Below are 20,285 nucleotides of genomic sequence, written 5' to 3' on the forward strand. Positions count from 1 at the left end.
TTTTTAAATATCTGGATTAAAAAATCCCTCTCACCAAGAACCTTGATAAAGGTTGCTTTGCATACTTTCACCTTCCTTTCACCTTGTTCATGCTGAATACTTCCCATGGATTTTTCTGTTCTTCCTTGCTTCTTCATCTTTGTCAGGAATTTGACATTGTTTGGGTTGATTGCCTCTCACAGTGTATGGACACTGTACAGCCTATGTATAGGTATCTTGCTGACCCCCAAATCTCACAATCTCTTCAGTTTTCCTCAGTCATGGTACTCTACCAACCATCCTTGCTTCCTTTGGAGAGGTGACACTATCCTATCCTCCAAACTGTCTATAATGTTCATTATTTTCTTGAACGTCAGCAGTGCAGATTTAGCCTATCACAATATGCAATAAAATTAAAGTGCTGTTTATTGTGGTTTGCAATAACAAACTGTATTCTGTGCAGTGACTGTGGAACATTGTTCATATACTCCATGTTATTTATTTGGAGCTAGATAGCTCCATGAATCGTGGATGTTTCTACACTGTTCAACACATTTCTTTCAGATTTGGTGTTTATTTTGTTTTGCAATTAAATTCTTCAAATATTTAAGTGTCCTTCTGTTTTATATACTTACTGCATACATCAGTTTACTTGTGAAATACGTTTCAGATCAGATTTTTTAATTCAGATTGACCCAACCCTCCTCCTCCTTTTGTTACAGCACACTAAGGACATAGTACACTACTCACCGTCCTGCTGCAGGATTCTGATCAGCTGTTGATAATGTTGATGAGTCGGCTGGGCTGAGGATCCCGTTACCCCCCGATACAAATCCCGATACAAATAGTTGCTGCCCTTAAGCTGGGTAAGCTGGGTGTGCGATTTCTGCCACGATTCTGCAGTCGGGGGCACTCCAGTCATTTATCAAATTTGCACAAAGCTTGGTGTATAACCTCTTTAGACCTAGCTAAGCTCAAATATGGCTGAATAAACAGCCAATAAAAATTGAAATGGGCGTGCCTTATTACATAAATGCAAATAACTTTGAGCAGAAAAGATGGGATTCTCACAAAACTGGAAATAGATCTGGTTCTACTGTGTGAATAGGTGGTGCTATTACAGGGGAACATGTGGAAATTGCTACAACTAATGAACCAAGTTATTAAGTAACTTAAAATTGTGCATGTTGTGTTGTGGCCACAGGTCCAGACAGGCAATATATGAAACAAACAATATATGGCTGCCATCAGCCAAGAATGCAGGACGTATTAGACAGAGTCAAGGATCTAATAAGAAAATTAGATGAGAATTGGCTAATAGGCTACAGTAATATATCAGGCTTTTGAGTACTTAGAGTCTCTGCCTGCAGAACAGATTTGCCTCAGTTACCCCCCATGTCTGCCATATTGGATTTCGGCAAAATTGCATTCTACAACATTTGCATTCTATAACATTCTTCTTATACAAAATTTGACCATGAAGTTTGAGGCCCCGCCCACACTGACTTAATTAAACACTTAGCCCATAATAATAATATGATGCAATGCAGGGCGCAACTTTAGATGGAATATTTTGGAGGTTGAATAAAGCTGTTGAATAGAGCTGGAGAAAAGTAATGTCTAGGGGGGGTGGGATATATATTTTTTTAAAGAAAAGTTGTGAAATGTTCATTTCTGGTGAATTTTAAGGGAAAAATGTGATGGATTACTGATCATTAATACTGCATTCTAATTGCTTAATTCGGTCAATCACGGAAAGAAAGAACATGCATGTTTGCTTTTAAATCAACAGAACATTACTAGAAATATAGCTCAATTGCATTACTAAAATATTACATGGTTTCTGTTTTATTTTAAAGTTCCGTACAATATATTGGAGCTTATCTAGTCTTTACGAGCACCTGCCATTGATGCTCTGGGAACAGGGGAAGGCACGCTGGGTCAGGACTGTGTTGTTGTACTTATACATTGTCTCTCAGCATTTGCCAACTGGCTTTTGTTAAAATGTGTAGGCCTATATTCTGCAATCCACATAAACATACAAATATGCAGCTGTTTATTACTAATTAGGAACAATGAGGCATTGACAAAAATCAGGTCTAATTCTGTTACATGTATTTCCATGTTTATTTTGATAATGTGATATTTTGGAACAAAATTGTAATACTAAATAGCCTATGCATGTCTTTAATCCATAGGCTATTTCAATTAATATGAACCATAACTCACTCATGTACAGTATTTTCATGGCTAACAGAATGCAAAGATAATTGTTCTACATTAATATGTGACATTTCAAATAATAAAACAAAAGAACAAAAAAATTACTTTATACGAGCACATCTGCTGGCATTGTGTGGATTTCTTCCATCAAAGTCGGCATGCTTGCTGACTACTGCCGTGCTGCTCGGGCCCTGTCAGGTGCTGCTTGCAGCTATATTTATTATTTTGATTGTACGCCTCTGAGAGAAAGGGCTCATCAGAGTGCAAAGGGTTCATTTTTTTTCTTGTTTTTTTCTTTCCAAATGTGTTACTGAACTTTGAGTGTTGGGAAGCAAAATCAGATGTGTTGCCAAGATGTAACCTGTTAAAAAACACTTATCAAATCCCCCCATGCTTTGTCTCCAAAATATGACTTAATTGGTCATTAACTCTTCCATCTCTGTGGCATTAATTGTTTCTTCTCGCTCAGCCATTTGCTTCCGGGTCAGGGGGAGGTCATCATCAGGGTGACACAGATGAGACCATCTCTGTCAGCAGAAATTTATAATGGTAGGGATCTTGATAAGCAAGTGTTTTATAAAATATAAATATGAAACGTAATTACTATGTACATAACAATACCACTGATCTGTAAAATACTTCCACCTATTGTTTCAATCTGCTTCTAGGTCCATTCAGCACCAAACCAAAACAATAACAAAGCATACTCATCATATATTTAATATAAAATACGTTGCATTGGTTTTAGTTGAAAATATGGACATTTTTATTTTCTAGCATAAGCTGTCAGTAGATAAGACTCATAGTGTGCTGCCTAGGTAGGAGCAAGAATGGAAACAGACTACAGAATGGTAACAGACTCTATCCACATCCACCTGCCTTGAATTTGGCTCATTGCATATCTACTGATGTTGTGAGTGTGTGTGTGAATGTATGTGAGTGTGTGTGTGTGTGTGGGGGGGGCCCTGGGTAAGGTGGTGGGACAGTGAAAACAAAGCTGTGGAGACACGGGATCCAGCCCTCACCTGTCTGAGAGTGCCAGTGCTGATGGAGAGCTTGACCAGACTCCACCCCGGCACCAGTACAACAGAGGAGAGGGCCAGCAGCCAGCCCAGCACATACGCCCAGTCTGGATACACATACCAGTGGTTAAAGGTCAGGGGCTGGTACTTCACCACAGAGAAGATGAAGGATCCCTACGGGAGAGGTTTTATTAACACACGCCATGCTGCCATTGTGTCATAGAAGTAGAAATGACATGAAATTGAGTTCAGTTGTTGAAACTGGGTCACACTGTTATGCAGTCAAAAACACTCAGTGAACAGTTTATTCCTAGACCTTTAATTTTGATTTATTGATCATCTGCTGCCGTATCCCATCCACTCCCAAAGTTTGACATGCTGTACATTCAGACTCAGCATGGGGCCCCTTCAATTGTACAAATCAGCACCCTTACCCTCTCCAGACTTCACAGGAATTCAAATTTCCGGTCTGCTCCGTACTTACAGACTGAAGGACTAAATGGAGTAGCCTGCATGTACAAACTATAATAATAATCCCACGTTTAAGAGCAGGAAAATGTAACCTACCGCATATAATCTGTTCACAAATTCCCAGTTTACATATGACATTTTCTTTATACATGCGAAGTTCTGCTATTCTCATTCATGCAAATTAATGTTAATGAAATTAGCAGTTTTATTAAATGTGAAATGCAACATGCTTGAGTTGTGCAATGATGAGGTTGTCCTGTAATAAGTGAGTCAGGCAGATGCTCTGTCTCTGGACATCCCATAGTGGGGGTGAGTCAAACTCACCAGGGTCACCAGTGGGGTGAAGTAGAGCCAGCAGAGCTTAAAGATGAGGCTGGGCCGTTCCCCGGTCATGTCCTCGATCACATCCATCATGCGCTCCGCCCCTGCTCCAGGGCAAACAGGAATGACGTGAGTGTAGTGTTATGTTTTGCATAATAGGATATTCCACTGGGGGGGAATATTCAATGATGGCAGAGAATGGGAAATGAATGATGACAAAATTGCTTTCTTTTTCGTTTTGCTTTATAAGCACAGTGGAGCAGTGTGTTATGGATTTGCTGTCTCTCTGGCTTAAAGTTTCCCCTTTTGAAGGAGTTTTGACTGTTCTTGGTGTCCATGGTCATTAATTTGCATTATTGTGTTGCCATTCAACTAGGTACCTTTTTTTTCAAATCCGTAGATAAGACTGATTTTGCAACTTCCGTTGCAAACATAAGCCCCGAACATTTTTAAATATAAAAGTGTCAGTATTGAAGAATTTGGAAAATTAATGGAACTCCTATGTCCTTGGTTAAAAAAATGATGGTTTAGTTAACCAATAATGGTTTAATGTGTTTTTTGTATTTGGATGAGTGTATTTCCAGTGTGTTTTTGTCTGTCTGTCTGGGTTTTCCTGAGATAAAAACATTAATGTCTTAATCAATCATTATTTTTCAATGATTTATATGAAAAGGAATCCTTGGTTAAGATACCTTTTTTTATTTATTTTACGCGCCACACCGTGTGCTTTTCAGTTGCAACCATAGCAACACCCCACAATGTATTTCTTGCAGCATGGCTAGCGTTACAGTTCCGCATGTTGTGACCTTTGGGTTTAAAGAATTCAGGCTCATTGAGCCAAACAGAATGATTGCATTTTGCAAAATTTGCAGCATTAAAATAAAAGATGCAGGAACAACCACGTCAGTTTTGAAAAGTCATCCGGAAAGGTCAGTCAGTTTACTAGCACAGGAGCGGATACCACCCCTTCTCACTGTTGCCTAATGTTAGTTAGCTAAACTGTTGTGTTGGCCAAATGATGCGTTTCAGACTCAGTATAATGTTTGTGTCACCGCAGGAGTGACGCCAGGGTTCCATGATAGGCCTAGCATAGAAATGTCACGGGTGGGCCCGTTTATAAAAAATAAAAATAAATAAATGACAATCATATGCATACACGCATTTGGCCTATACAAATTTGGCCTATTCTTCAAATTGTCTTGTAGTTCTTGCTTTGATAATGGAGCTAGATTTTGTTCGGCCGGATGAAAACCGAGGTTCATAAAGTTTCTTGGTCAGTTTAGAAGTACAGTCAGTGGATCTGAAACTGTGTCTGCAGCACCGAATAGTAAGCGAACAGTCCAAGCTACATTATATGTATATACATATATATATATATATATATATATATATATTGTGGTGGCCCGACCAGGGATCGGTACACCACTGGGGTGGAACGGCCCGTGCGCCGGCGCCAAGAGTTGGGGATGCTGATTCACTCTGAATATTTTCCATTGTCCTATCTAAGAGAACGGCACTTTGGAGAGAGACCGGGAGGAGCACCATGGCCAGCAACCCCCGGGGCGAGACGGGTGCGGCCGCATTCCGCACGTGAATGAACATTTTAATTAAACAGGCACAGCTGAAACGAGTTCGGAAAGGAGAGGCGGCGTCTACAAAAGGAGCCTAAAAACACAACCCGGGGCTCATGACGGAGGAGGAGAGAGCCAGAGCCAGAGCCAGAGCCAGAGCCAGAGCCAGAGCCAGAGCCAGAGCCAGAGCCAGAGCCAGAGCCAGAGCCAGAGCCAGAGCCAGAGCCAGAGCCAGAGCCAGAGCCAGAGCCAGAGCCAGAGCCAGAGCCAGAGCCAGAGCCCCAGAGCCAGAGCACACGCATAGGTTGACGAAACCTGGACGGAGCTAATCAACTGCGAGAGAGCCCATGCACGCGGAGGAAACCCCCACGAACGAACCCTCACAAGTCTCGGATTCACGTGAGCCGACAATTAAAACAACACACTCGCTAACCTCTCTCTCTCTGAGCCTAGACGGCATCAAAGGCGGGCGACTAGGTGAGGAAGGACGGCTTCAGCGGCCAGGGCACCGCCGGGACAGAGCGAACCAAAGGCGGATTCGAGGCGGACGAACGTGGCTAAATGAATGCCGGTTTCTTTAGAGTTTTTCCCAACATTGGAGTTCCTAATTTTTTGGACACTTATTTTTTTTTAGTTTCTTTTCTTTTATGGTTTTGTGCAAGAAAAGAAAGCGCGTGTCGGTGCTGGATTTGAAGTGCCCTGAAGGCACGTGGGGAAAATAAAAAAGTATTTTCACCCATTTTACTCTCTCTCTACCAGCAGGTCACCACTATATATATATAGATATATATCATTTTTATTATTTAACAAAGATAAAATCTACAGAAACAGGGCGGGCTCTGGGAAAAGTGGACCAATGGTAGCGCCACCATTGTGTCATTGTTTAATCGGCATCACAGAAGCACAAAATTTCTTATTTTGTTGACTGTCACGTTGTAGCAATGCTGGCTTGCATTTCAAATGGTATTTAAATTGTATTTCGAAAAGCTATGCAAGCTAACTACTGAAACTAACGTAACAATAAAGTAATAACAATCTTCAGGTTGGCTTGAAAAGCCCCTTCCATTTTAATTGTCAACCTAGATCATAGAAGCAGCTGCATTTGCATGAGAAACGGGTTGCACTAGTTTAAAAACCAAAGTATACCTAAATATACACTTTCAATAAGCTAGATATAGAAACAGGACAGTCATTTTGAATATCCTGTTTGGTGACCTTGTAGTAATAAGAACTGTATGTACTTTAGATTGTTTGTAATAGACCTTGGCATTAAAAGCTGTAGAACCCAAACCCAGACCTGAGGTTTTGGCAAAGCTTTTCCCCAGCCATCTTGAGAATGGCTTTGCCAAAATGTTGCCTGGTAGTGGTACGTGGTAGTTCTTTTGTGTGTGCCCCTGATAATACATTGCATTACAAAGCATTTAGCAGACACTCTTATCCAGAGTGATTTACAACTAAGTGGTGCCATATACAAAATGTAATCTACACTTGTTTCTTTATCTTCTGTCTATATCTTCAACTAGCATCAGAATCATGATGAATTTCTCAAGCCATACTGTTGTGTAGGCTGCGCCATTCTGGAGTCTTGAGGCTCGACTCAGACTCTAGCTCAGAGACTTGACACTTGACTCGGACTTGCATTTAATGACTTGAACATGTCTGAGGCATACAAATGGGCAAAACCTTAACAGTTTCAGAGAACTAAAAATGCTTGTACTTCTCTCCATGATCATGTAATAAAGCTTGTCCAAGATTGAAGTCTGCATAGGCCTTCTAAATTCATTTTTATCCATTATGCCATTTGCATGACCTCTTCTGTACATTGTGAGTACTTTGTTTCCGTTCTTGTTCATAAAACCATTTCCATTCCATTTTTTTCTTTTCTATTTCCAGTGTTGCATTGAAAAGGTCAAGTTTGTTGGAAGGTACACTGTTTTGTACACTCACCAAACAGCCAGCCCATGGCCATAACCTTGAACACACACAGGAAAAACATACAGGCCCCATTACAGGCATAGTAGTCCAGGAGCTGGAACACATACATCCCCCCCCTGGTGGACAGAATGGGAAATGACAAGAATAGATATTAAAGGAAAAAAAGGTTGGGGTGAGACCAGAGATATGCTGCCAAAATGAATATCAGGTTTCACCTCCAGGGGGTGACTATGAGCACTAACACTGGGTTAAACAGAACAGAATGAATGGAGGTCATTAGCAGTTTTCCATAAAAACAGCTCCGTCAGATTTTTTATTTTGAGCATGTGAAAATTCTGCGACGTTGGATAACACTGTCGAATATGGGACAGTCGCGTAGGCTCTTATCTCTCTCCAGCTGACTTCTCACCTGTGTGACCATTACCAGCTCCAAGACGAAGCAGGTGAGGCAGAAGAGCAGGAGGAAGATCTCTCTGTGCCCAGCCCTCCGTAGTAACTTGGGAAACAGGTCCGTCACCGACGTCCATCCATCCCCACAAACTGAACGACAGAAAGACAGTACAACATTCGACAGAGAGAAGCAGAGAAAGAGAGAGGGAAGAAAAGAGGGAAATAAAAGGATGGGAGAGAAAGATGATTGACACATACTAATGTTTTCCTTTGCTTTATTAGAGTGCAAAGCAACAATTCAAGTTTATTATTCACAATTCAAGTTTATTAGTGGTCTAGCTGTAAGCTGCGATGAAACCAATTGCCTTTCATGATGCTGTGACATCTCACCTCTGATTGGCTGGTATAAATGCCTAGCAACTGATTAGTAATACCCGAGCAACATATATAGACTCATATAAACGTATATAGGGTACATTGATTTTCATAAAACATACACACTCATATACTGATATAGATACTTTAATTGCCTTTCACTATACAGTAACACCAACTCTCTAATTGGCAATAATGAATGCCTAGCAACCACCTAGAAACTGATTAGTAATACCCTTGTGACATTTATACCTCATATATGATATTGTGGTAATGTCTAGTAGCACTATAATTATGCAATAGCACCTTGCTCTTATCTCTATGATATCAATACCGAGCAGCCACCTTGCAACTGACAAGCAATACCTGAGCAACAACCTTGTAATACCACAAGAACACCCTACCAACCACCTATCACACCAAAGCAAGTCATACCAAAGACCAGCCATGCCATAGTGGGAAATGCACATCTCTCTAGTTATCTATGAAATGTTGTCCAGTTAGTATGGCAAGTAATCCTGTGCTCTCAGGTAACCCAGCATCATGCCTTACAAGCTCAGCACAGCTTTAATTCATGTTGAGCAAGAACCAAACCGGGAGCATCTAAAAGTAAACAAGGGCCACAGGCATTAATCGTGGCAGTAGTGTCAGCCAGGAAACTGATTACCTGAGAGTCCAGGCCCAACAAGATGATCATAATGAAGAAGCAGGTGGCCCACAGCTGAGGTAGGGGCATCATTGCTACTGCTTGGGGGTACGCAATGAATGCCAGACCAGGTCCTGGGAGCATGGAGAAAATAAGGAGAGTGAAGGAGTCAGAAGGAATGGGAGAATAATAAATGAACCTACCATTCTTACCCAGGTCATATTCCCTCACATTACAGTCACACAGTTCTGAATTAAGCAGATGCTGTTATGCAGAGCACCTTCCACAGATTACCTTTTTACATACTGTCCACTAATACAGCTGGACATATGAAGAGCAAATTGCAGTACGCAATAAATGCCTCAGGATGGCCACATCCTCCAGGAAAAGGGAGTCACTGACAGTGGGGGACTCGATTACTCGAGAGATGGATCCAGTAAGAGAGGTAGCTGTTTAGAGAAGATCTTAATGTGCAAGAAATTCCATAAATCGCCAACTCATGCCTAGTGAGGATATTTGGATTAAGCTTATTGGGGAGCAAGAAAGGGTCTTAGCAGAGTATAGTGTGTTACCGACAGACCCAGACCGTAGTGTGAATGTCACAGTTCAAGGCTTTTATTCTAATGAATTTCCTGGCACTACTATTACCGCTTGTCGTATTTTTGGAAATTTGATAATTAGTCTCACTTTGGCTATCAGGTAATCAATACCCTTGTGCTGACTACTGATTCCAATTGTCTACTGCGTGTGGTCTGATCACCGATGAAAGTCAGCTGCATGTCTTTCTTTTTAGGTCCCGCTTGTCTTTGAATCGCGGCTTGTTTGTTATATTTTTCCAATTCTCATAGCATGCTCTATTTTTATTTCTCATTTGTGCACAATGTGAGGGAAGTGACGATTCTCATTTACATCCCTCCCTTTTCCACTTTCTCTCCCCTTACAGACTCTGAAGTTTCCCAACTCCTGCTCTCCCATTGCCCTACCGCCTGTGCCCTAGACCCTATCCCCTCTTCTCTCCAGACAATCACACCTGACATCTTCCCACTTGTAACCTTCCTTGTGAACTCCCTGTTTTCTTGCTGTTTTCCACCATCCTCCAAGAGGGCCCACAACACCCCGCTGCTGAGAAAGCCCACCCTGGACCCCTCCATCATCCAGAACTACTGCCTGGTATCTCTTTCATCTTTAACCAAAACATTTGAACAAGCTGCTTCTAATCAACTTTCTTCTTTCTTTTCCAAGAACACTCCTCTCCCTCAGGGAATCACTCCATACTGCAGGAGCAGCCTCCTTCTCCTCGGTCCTGATTGTTCTAGACCTATCTGCCGCCTATGACACTGTGGATCACTCCATCCTCCTGTCCTTCTTGTTAGCAACAGGGATCTGCAGCACAGCCTTGAACTGGATCAAGTCCAACCTCTCTGGCAGCTCCTTCCAGGTTGCCTGGGCTGGTACAGTATCGACACCTCTGCGCCTTGCCACAGGAGTTCCCCAGGGCTCCGTCCTTGGCCTGCTTCTTTTCTCGCTTTATACTAGATCCCTTGGCCCTGTTATTACTGCTCATGGTCTGTCCATGCTACGCTGCTACGCTGATGATACCCAACTTTCTCTCATTCCCACCATATGAAACAAAGGTTTCAGCCTGCATCTTTGCTTGCCTGAGTGACATTCAGAGGTGGATGGACAACCACCATCTAAAGCTCAACCCAGGTAAGACTGAAATGAACTTAATTTCTTCTCAAACCTCTCCTCATCTGGATCTCTCCATTTCCCTAGGGGATACCCCAGTGACGCCATCCCAATTTGCAAGGAACAACGACGTGGTGATGGACAACAGACTGTCCCTCTCCGAGAACATTGCTGCTGTGACCCGGTCTTGCAGGTTCTTCCTATACAACATACGGAGAATCCGCCCCTTTCTCACCCCCTACTTGACCCAGCTCCTGGTCCAAGCGATGGTTCTGTCCCGCCTGGACTACTGCAACTCTCTCTTGGCTGGCCTTCCAGCATCTGCCATGAGACCCCTCCAACTCATCCAGAATGCAGCAGCTCGTCTGGTCTTCAACGTTCCAAAACACTCTCACGTCACCCCCCCCGCTTACTTTCATCCACTGGCTGCCTGTCATGGCTCACATCAAATTCAATACATTGGTCCTAGCTTTCCAAGCAGTTAAGTTCTCAGCCCCAGCTTACCTCCAAAACATCATAAGACCCAAAACATCTGGTAGACACCTGGTTCATTCAGCCACCACAGGACGCTTGGCGCCTCTTCACACCTCTACCTCCGACTCACAACTACTGTCTCTTCTAGCTGCACGGTGGTGGAACAAACTCCCAATGGAGGTCAGAACAGCAGAATCTCATACCACCTTCAAGCGCAGACTGAAGACACACTTCTAACGTCTTGTGGGTAACTTTTAGAACCCAACTCGGTCGTGTTTGGTCCTGCGACCCTGCTTCCTTACAGAACCTGTCGGACGTGGAGTTCAGAAGCATGGGTCTAGCAAATAATGAACTATTTTTACAGTTTAAGGTTGGTAGAGGAGCCTACCAGGTATAATGATTATTATCTACAGATTCATGTTGATTATTAAAGGCAGGCTTTTTTTCTCATTTTTATCAAGGGTACCAATAATTCTTCAGCTGACTTCAGCAGCCTATGGGGCCTGTAGCGTAGTGGTTACGGTACATGACTGGGACCTGCAATGTCAGTGGTTCGAACCCCGGTGTAGCCACAATAAGATCCGCACAGCTGTTGGGCCATTGAGCAAGGCCCTTAACCTGGCATTGCTCCAGGGGAGGATTGTCTCCTGCTTAGTCTAATTAACTGTAAGTCGCTTTGGACAAAAGGGTCTGCAAAATGCCATAAATGTAATGACCATGTATCCCAAACACTTTGGTGCCCTGAAATGGGGAAATGTATAAAAAGTTCTACACGTTGAAACCAAAATGTATAAAACGCCCTTTAATTAATTCTGAGAATGTGCATACTAACCACATGTGATCTGTTTGATTACAAGTCTAAAATTGTGGAGTACAGAATATCTTTGTCCCAAGTATGAAGGAGCTCATGGTATACTTTTGCCACCCAATTTAGGACTGTATATGTCCAACTCCCACCCCAATCTGGAATCTGCAAATGTAAATTCCGTGAAGGAACCACCCTGCCAATTCGGGAGCGCTGGGACATCAATGGATCTCCTCCAAGACAACAGCTGCTTCTTTTTGAGTTGAAGATACATCAGAGGAAGACCTTTCATATGTGGTTGTGATATGCAGTCGTACAAGCTCCCTTATCAACCGGTGGGGGTTGCCCAAGAAAATTAAATGGTTGCGCAATGCAATATGGATCCCTATGCAGCTGAACCCTCTCACACCCAGAGCAATGGAGGTGCCTGTTGCATAGAACTACAACTCACAGTAGGGCGACATGGGGCAACATTAGCAGGTAAGGGCAGTCGTCTGGCAATTGTCGTGTTCCCGGTTTGATCTCCCATCCTCGGTGTGTTGAAGTGTCCTTGAGCAAGACACCTAACCCCCAATTGCTCCCGACCAGCTGGTTAGAGCCTTGCATGACAGCCAGATGCCGTTTGTGTGTGAGTGTGTGAATGGGTGAATGAGAGGCATCAATTGTAAAGGGCTTTGGATAAAATCGACATATGTATGAATGCATTTGACCATTACAGTCTGCACTGTCACAGCCTGGATTCGATTCAAGGTCATGAGACTCATCCATCGCACCACAGCCTTAACTGAATGAGCCATCTAGCAGCTTGTTTTGTTGTTATGTTTTTATACATTTGTCACATCTTTGTAATTGGTCTTCACATACTGTGCACTTACCTGATTCTGCCACATTCTCTATGGGGACACCCTGCTCATGTGCCATGAACCCCAGCACAGAAAAGACCGCAAATCCTGCCACCAGGCTGGTCCCGCTGTTCAGCAGACACAGCCATAAACTGTCCCTGTAGAAACACCACCAGGAGGCTAAACATTCTCTGACCAGCCCTCATTTTTGCATTTAGTTTCTTCCAAGGTGAAATAAATTAAGTATTCGCTGCTTGCAGGACGTGTGTTGGTATCTGAGTATTACACTGGACAGAGCTGCATATTTATGGGTAAGAACCAGACCGCTTTCCTCTGCGTGTCTGCCCTAGTGTACTGTGGGTAAGCTTGGGCCTTACTTGTAGCAGTTGTTGTTATAGGTGTTGTAGCTACCCAGCACAGTCAGAGTACCTAATCCAACACTGTAGGAGAAGAAAATCTGAGCTCCTGCCTCCATCCACACCTGCAGTGACATCACAAATGTTGAACATTGGATGTTGCTTGTTCCCTGGCTGGGTGAAATTAGGAAAGAGACATTTTACTGTGAAAAGGTGATGGGGTGCAGCTGTTGTTATGGAGGACTGACCTGTGGGTCTGCCAGGCGGGAGGGGTCCGCGTTCAGGTAGAACACCACCCCCTGCAGAGCTCCAGGTAGAGTTAGCCCTCGTATCAACAACACCAAAAGCATCAGGTATGGGAAAGTAGCTGTAAAATAAACCACCTGGTGAGGGGGGGAGAGAGAGAGAGAGAGAGAGAGAGAGAGAGAGAGAGAGAGAGCAATAATGGTTAATTTCTATGGATAAATATTATGAGAATGCAAAAATACAACATGTCTATCCTGTATGTCCCTGTTCAATTCTGTTAATTTCAAGTTCTGCACCCGTCACTACGTGTTCAGCCTTTTACCTAGTTGGTTTCAATCTTCTGATTGGTTGCCTAGGTAAGGACAATCTTTACTTTTCTCTCTCAGTAAATGGGGGACAGACCTTCCCTGTAGACTTCACCCCCTTCCAGATGCAGAAGTAGGAGATGACCCATATCGTGATGAGACACAGGAGCACCTCCCACCTCACACTGCCCACCTCCTCAATGCCCCCCGAGATCAACAGCACACGTCTCCTGGGAGGGGGAGGGGTGGAGGGGGAGGGAAAGAAGGAACAAGAAAATTGGGGAAGGAAAGGAAAAGAAGCAGAGAGAAAAAAGACAAATATTCATCTTAAGAGCTTTATTTACATTAAAAATGTATTCATTTATTCCAGTGTAGGAGCCATGATTCTCTGCACACCCCTTGCACCCCGGCCCAACCATGAACACAAATAATGAACATTTTCTCCACTTATGGATTCACTCTTATGGTTTAGATGGAATTATAGAACAAACATAAATGCAAAAAGGTGAAACTAGGCTAATGTGCTCCATCTCCACATACATTGAAAACAATGTCCTTACCCATCACCTGATTTATTTATCTTAGAAGGCACTATTATCCAGAGCAATTTGTACAATTTACATACATGGACTATCTTTTAGAAAAGATTTGATCCCACAATCTCTGGCTTGTCAGTTTCATAACCCTAAATACTGTAGGAGGTGCAGCCCTACAGAAGTCAGCCTGCAGACTTACTCCCAAAACTCAGTGGCTGCAGAAGATGAGTTGTTGGGCTGTTGGGTCCAGTTTGCGGTCAGGTTTTGATTGGAGAAATCCGCACAGTGATCTGAAGCACAGAGAGTCACCAGTAGGGAATGACACCAGTCATGACCTCGGCAGAAGCATTTCATTTTGCTGGCTTTGACAGGCAGTAGCGTCGCCAATGCTACCCGCCCTCCTGTAAGAGCATATAATGTAGGACACTGGAGCGCTACTCCACCAGTTCATATTCACTTCTCACAACCTTTCTTACACCGCTCACAACCTCGACTTTACATCTCACAAGAGCCTTTTCACTCAACTGCTAGTGTAACAGGTGAGAAATTAGCCTGAGTCCGAGGTGGGATTTGAACCCCGGCCTTCTCACTTGTCCAAATTATTTGTTGATCGAATGCGTTACCAGTCAGCTAAAGGCGAACTCGCCACTAGCCAAGGGCAACAACGTTCTTTTGAATTTTTGAGGGTCACGTCATCGGGGAGTGTTGTCGCGATAATCTGCTACCAGCCTTCGCTTTCACTGCACCATCCGTGCTTACTAGCGAACTAGCCGAGCCAACCACACTACACTAGTAAGCATGGTGCAGTGCAGTGAAAGTGAAGGCTTGTAGCAGGTTACCTCGACAGCACTCCCCGATGATGTGACCCTCAAATTAAAAAAGAACATTATTGCCCTTGGCTACGGGCAAGTTAATCTTTAGCTGACTGGTAAAGCGTTTGTTCAACAAATACTTGGACGAGTGAGAGGCCGGGGTTCAAATCCCACCTCGGACTCAGGCAATTTCTCACCCGTTACACTAGCTTGCTTTTTCCATAAGCTACAGTATTTTCATTTGAGAAATTAAATTTGGAGAATTTGCCAATTCTACCTTGTCTCCTTGATTTTCGGTGTTTGATATTTTGGGACAAGTATTAGGAGACTGCTTAATTTTTCTGTGCTCCTGTTCCATTATAAGGAGGACTAGAGGTGATCCGCTTCCAAAGTTTGCATAGAAACGGGATGAATCCGGTGTAGCCGCAGTAAGATCTGCTCAGCTGTTGGACCCTTGAGCCAGACCTTAACCCCAGACATAAAACACTATGTGCCTGCAGTGTGCTCTGCAGGTGGAGGTATAGCACTTACACCACATTTCATTCACTTTACCTGAGTTCCAGGTGTTGGAGCAGCTGGCCCAGGGCAACTCAGAGCTGAAGGAGAAGTAGAGGTAGAAGAGGGCCCAGGCCAGGATGATCATATAACTGATGACAATGTAAATTATGATCAGCTGACCTGCATAGCCAACCCCTGAGACAAATACACATACACACACATGCACACACACACTCAATTAACACCTGATAATGCCAATCATTGGTTTGAACAGCAACTTAGACAATTAATAGTTATGCACATGCGTGCTGTGGTTCCTCTTTACATGAGCACTCCTGATAATAATATTGATGCCTTCGGCCTGGAGAGAGACACTGAGCATCTGATAAATTCCAGTAATATACTGTGAATATTTATTCCCAAACAATTATCCCATTTCCCCCCGTAAGAGTAGAGTTTACCTCTTAGCCTCACAGAGTTAGTGTCTGGTGTAGAAGTGCAAGATGTCAGCTACAGTTATAACAGATTCATTTTCCCAGAATATTCTATTCCCCTCCTGAGTGGTAACTGAGCGCTGTAACCCTACTGCTGATTACCCATTTGCTCCCAGTTTATTTACTGGCCTCAGTCCACCTCTCCAAACTTGGACGCAAAGCAGCTGGACACAGAAACAGAAATTGGCTTGTCCGTCCGGGGCGATCAACACACTAGAACAGTGCAGCAGCCTAGAACTGTTACGGCAGGGTGGACAGAGGAACCAGAAGCAGACATAGGGGTGTGGAAAATGGCAAGTTTACTCACAGGTGATGGGGCAGACAGAGCGTAGTCACAAAACAAGCCAAGGTAAAAATCCAGGGGGTCAGTCCAAACAGGCAGAGGTACAGAATTCCACAAAACACAAAGAATAGTCCAGGGAAGCAGGCAGGGGTCAAAACAGGAAAACCAGATAAGCAGAATAACCAAGGGCAAGGACTCAAGGGCAAGGGCAAGGCAAGGGCAAGGGCAAGGGCAAGGACAAGGAAACAAGGAGGCTAGAACTTGGGGAAGGAATCAAGGGCTCGGGAACAGAAACAGGACAAGACGAACTAGCAGCGTGCAACTGAAAAGGACAGGTATAAATACACAGGGGAATGAGACAAACTAGGCGGGGCATGGGAGTGAGGGCGGTCTAACAAATAAACATCAGGTGACGAGGGGGAAAACAAAAACGCGGACTGGATTCACAAAGACACACATGTAAAACAAACGGCTCTGGACTAGAGAGTAGACAATGCATAGATTGAAGACGTAGTGATAGTTAAGAGACAGGTGCGAACACTTTGCTGAAACAAACGAGCAATAAGGAATAGCATAGGAAGGCGGAGTTATAGAACAGCGCAGAAATGCTAAGAGATGCGTTAGTGAGTTAGTAACGTGAATATTTCTAAACTACCCAATAAAAGTGATTGTTAGTTAGTTAGACAGACAGTAAGTGTATTAATCGGATTAGTACTGTACAAAACCTAGATTAGTAGTGGTTAGTAAGAATAGTGCTTTACAACATTTAACTATCAAGAAAAAGCAGGAAGTAAGAATCGCGAGTTTAGAAAAAATGTTGAACCCCGAAAACTACCGTAACCACCCGAATAGTGGGGCACGCAGACAGGGGAGTGACTTGACTGGTAAACATTCAGACGCAGACATAACAGGGGAGGACGAGTGCAAAGACTAATGAAAATAAACAGAACCAGACATGAAATATGAAAAATAATAAATTACAAGAATAAATGATACTAAACAATGATACACTAACACACAGAACACAGGAACATAACAAGAGCCACAATTACTAAGCATTCCTCACTAATCGCAACAGTGTACTTTCGCAGTTTGCATTTTATATGTGCATATTGAGTTTGGAGATTTGCATGTGAGAAGAACTGAACTCAAACACTGGCCACACAGGGAGATTTGTCTCTTCTCTCCATTGCTCCCTGTTGGTAAAGCCAAAGTGATCTCAGGTTTACCCATTTGCCCACAGAGGTTTCTGGCCTCTCACCCTCAGCCAATGGGCACAGCTTCCTCCAGCAGGTGATGGCCCCCTCCTGGGTGTACTGCCCCATGGCTGTCTCCAGCAGGAACAGGGGTATCCCACAGGTCACCACAAAGACCAGATATGGCACAAGGAACGCTCCTGCAGATACACCAACAATCAAAGGTAACGTATGAGATAAGATCTCACGACAGGTATTTGACCAAAACCAGAGATGTTTAGTTTCAGGTTGTCAATGTGTGAGAGTGTGTAAGAGACTGAGCACTAAACACACGATTGAGAATAAATCAATATGTAAATCAATACTAATTCAGAACAAATTATGTACACAGGTACTTTTAATATGTACCTTTTAATCAAATTAAAAGTTCATGAGCTCATTAACACAGCCTTACTCATGTTCATTCAAATTCATTGGCACACTCTCAGTCGCACTTACTCACACTCACACTCACACTCACGTACTCATATTCATACACTCATCCCACTCACCACCGCCATTCTTGTAGCAGAGGTATGGGAACCTCCACACGTTTCCCAGCCCCACTATGTTCCCTGCCACTGCCAGCAGGAACTCCACCTTACTCCCCCACTGCCCCCTCTCCTCCAATGGCCTTTCTGCGGTCTCCCTCTCCTTCATCCCTTCTGCTGTCCGTTCCATAATCTCTGAGTGAGCTGAGATCAAACAGAGGCTGATGTTTACCTGCTGACTGGCAGACACCTCCTCACATGTGCACAGTGTACCTGAGATTCTGAGCCAAGTTATCAATGAGTGACAGGGCCTTAAATAATCAGAATTTTGCTGTTCTGAAAACAATATGCATAAAAGTGAGCTAATCATGAACTTTATTTTCACACATTTATAGCAAAATGCTATGAATCCACACATGTAATACAATTAATGACAACTGACTTTTCATGAATCTTTATTAATCAGGATCCAATTATAAGGGAAATATATATAGAATCCATGTCAGCAAGAACCTCAATGAAGGTGCCTTGGCATTCTTTCCCATTCCTTTCACCTTCTTAATACTGAATACTTCCCAGGGAATTTTCTGTTCTTCCTCATTTCACCAGGAATTCTTCTTCATCTCTGTCAGGAATTTGACGTTGTTTGGGGCGATTCACATCAAACCCACTCTAACAGCCAAATCAGCATCAGTCAGTTGGCCAACATGGCATAACTTGACGTTGCCCCTCACAGTGAATGGACACTGTACAGCCTATGTATAGGTATCTTGCTGATACCTATACATAGAAATCTCACAATCTCTTCAGTTTTCCTCAGTCATGGTACTCTACCAACCTTCTTTGCTTCCTTGGGAGAGGTGACACTGTCCTATCCTCCAAACTGTCAATAATTATTTGCTTGAACGTCAGCAGTGCAGTTATAGCCTCACACAATATGCAATAAAATGGAAGTGCTGTTTATTGTGCTTTGCAATAACAAACTGTATTCTGTGCGGTGACTGTGGAACATCGTTCATATACTCCATGTTATTTATTTGGAGCTAGATAGCTCCATGAATCGTGGATGTTTCTACACTGTTCAACACATTTTTTTCAGATTTGGTGTAAATTCTTCAAATATTTAAGTGTCCTTCTGTTTTATATACTTACTGCATACATCAGTTTACTTGTGAAATACGTTTTAGATCAGATTTTTAAATTCAGATTGACCCAACCCTCCTCCTCCTTTTGTTACAGCACACTAAGGACGTAGTACACTACTCACCGTCCTGCAGCAGGATTGTGATCAGCTGTTGACAATGTTGATGAGTCGGCTGGGCTGAGGATCCCGTTTGTGATACAAATAGTTGCTGCCCTTAAGCTGGGTGCACACTGTGCGATTTCTGCCACGATTCTGCAGTCGGGGGCACTACAGTCATTTATCAAACTTGCACAAAGCTTGGTGTATAACCTCTTTAGACCAAGCTAAGCTCAAATATGGCTGAATAAACACCCAATGCGAATTGAAATGGGCGTGCCTTATTACATAGGTTGAGGAATGGCGGAGAGCCAGGCGCGACTAAGGGTAATCCCTAGTAAGCGGGCACGCAAACATGTCCGCCACTAAACCCCGGGAGGTAGAGGAAACAAAAAACAACTCGGAGACAGCTACCTCCCAACCCTGACACATAAATGCAAATAACTTTGAGCAGAAAAGATGGGATTCTCACAAAACTGGAAATAGATCTGGTTCTACTGTGTGAATAGGTGGTGCTATTACAGGGGAACATGTGGAAATTGCTATAACTAATGAACCAAGTTATTAAGTAACTTAAAATTGTGTATGTTGTGTTGTGGCCACAGGTCCAGACAGGCAATATATGAAACAAACAACATATGAAAAAAAACATGGCCACCATCAGCCAAGAATGCAGGACTTATTAGATAGAGTCAAGGATCTAATAAGAAAATTAGATGAGAATTGGCTAATAGGCGACAGTAATATATCAGGCTTTTGAGTACTTAGAGTCTCTGCCTGCAGAACAGATTTGCCTCAGTTACCCCCCATGTCTGCCATATTGGATTTGAATAGAGCTGGAGAAAAGTAATGTCTAGGGGGGGTGGGATATATATATTTTTAAAGAACAGTTGTGAAATGTTCATTTCTGGTTAATTTTAAGGGCAGAATGTGATGGATTACTGATCATTAATGCTGCATTCTATTTGCTTAATTCGGTCAATCACGGAAAGAAAGAACATGCATGTTTGCTTTTAAATCAACAAAACATTACCAGAAATATAGCT

General features: G+C 43.1%; 1 pseudogene; it reads right to left on the reverse strand.

Annotated features, from left to right (window-relative positions):
* Positions 1-2,615: 2,615 nt before the first annotated feature.
* Positions 2,616-18,168, reverse strand: LOC133108246 (sodium- and chloride-dependent GABA transporter 2-like; annotated as a pseudogene).
* Between the last annotated feature and the right edge of the window lie 2,117 nt (positions 18,169-20,285).

Source organism: Conger conger, chromosome 13 (assembly GCF_963514075.1).
Source record: "Conger conger chromosome 13, fConCon1.1, whole genome shotgun sequence".
NCBI lineage: Eukaryota > Metazoa > Chordata > Actinopteri > Anguilliformes > Congridae > Conger > Conger conger.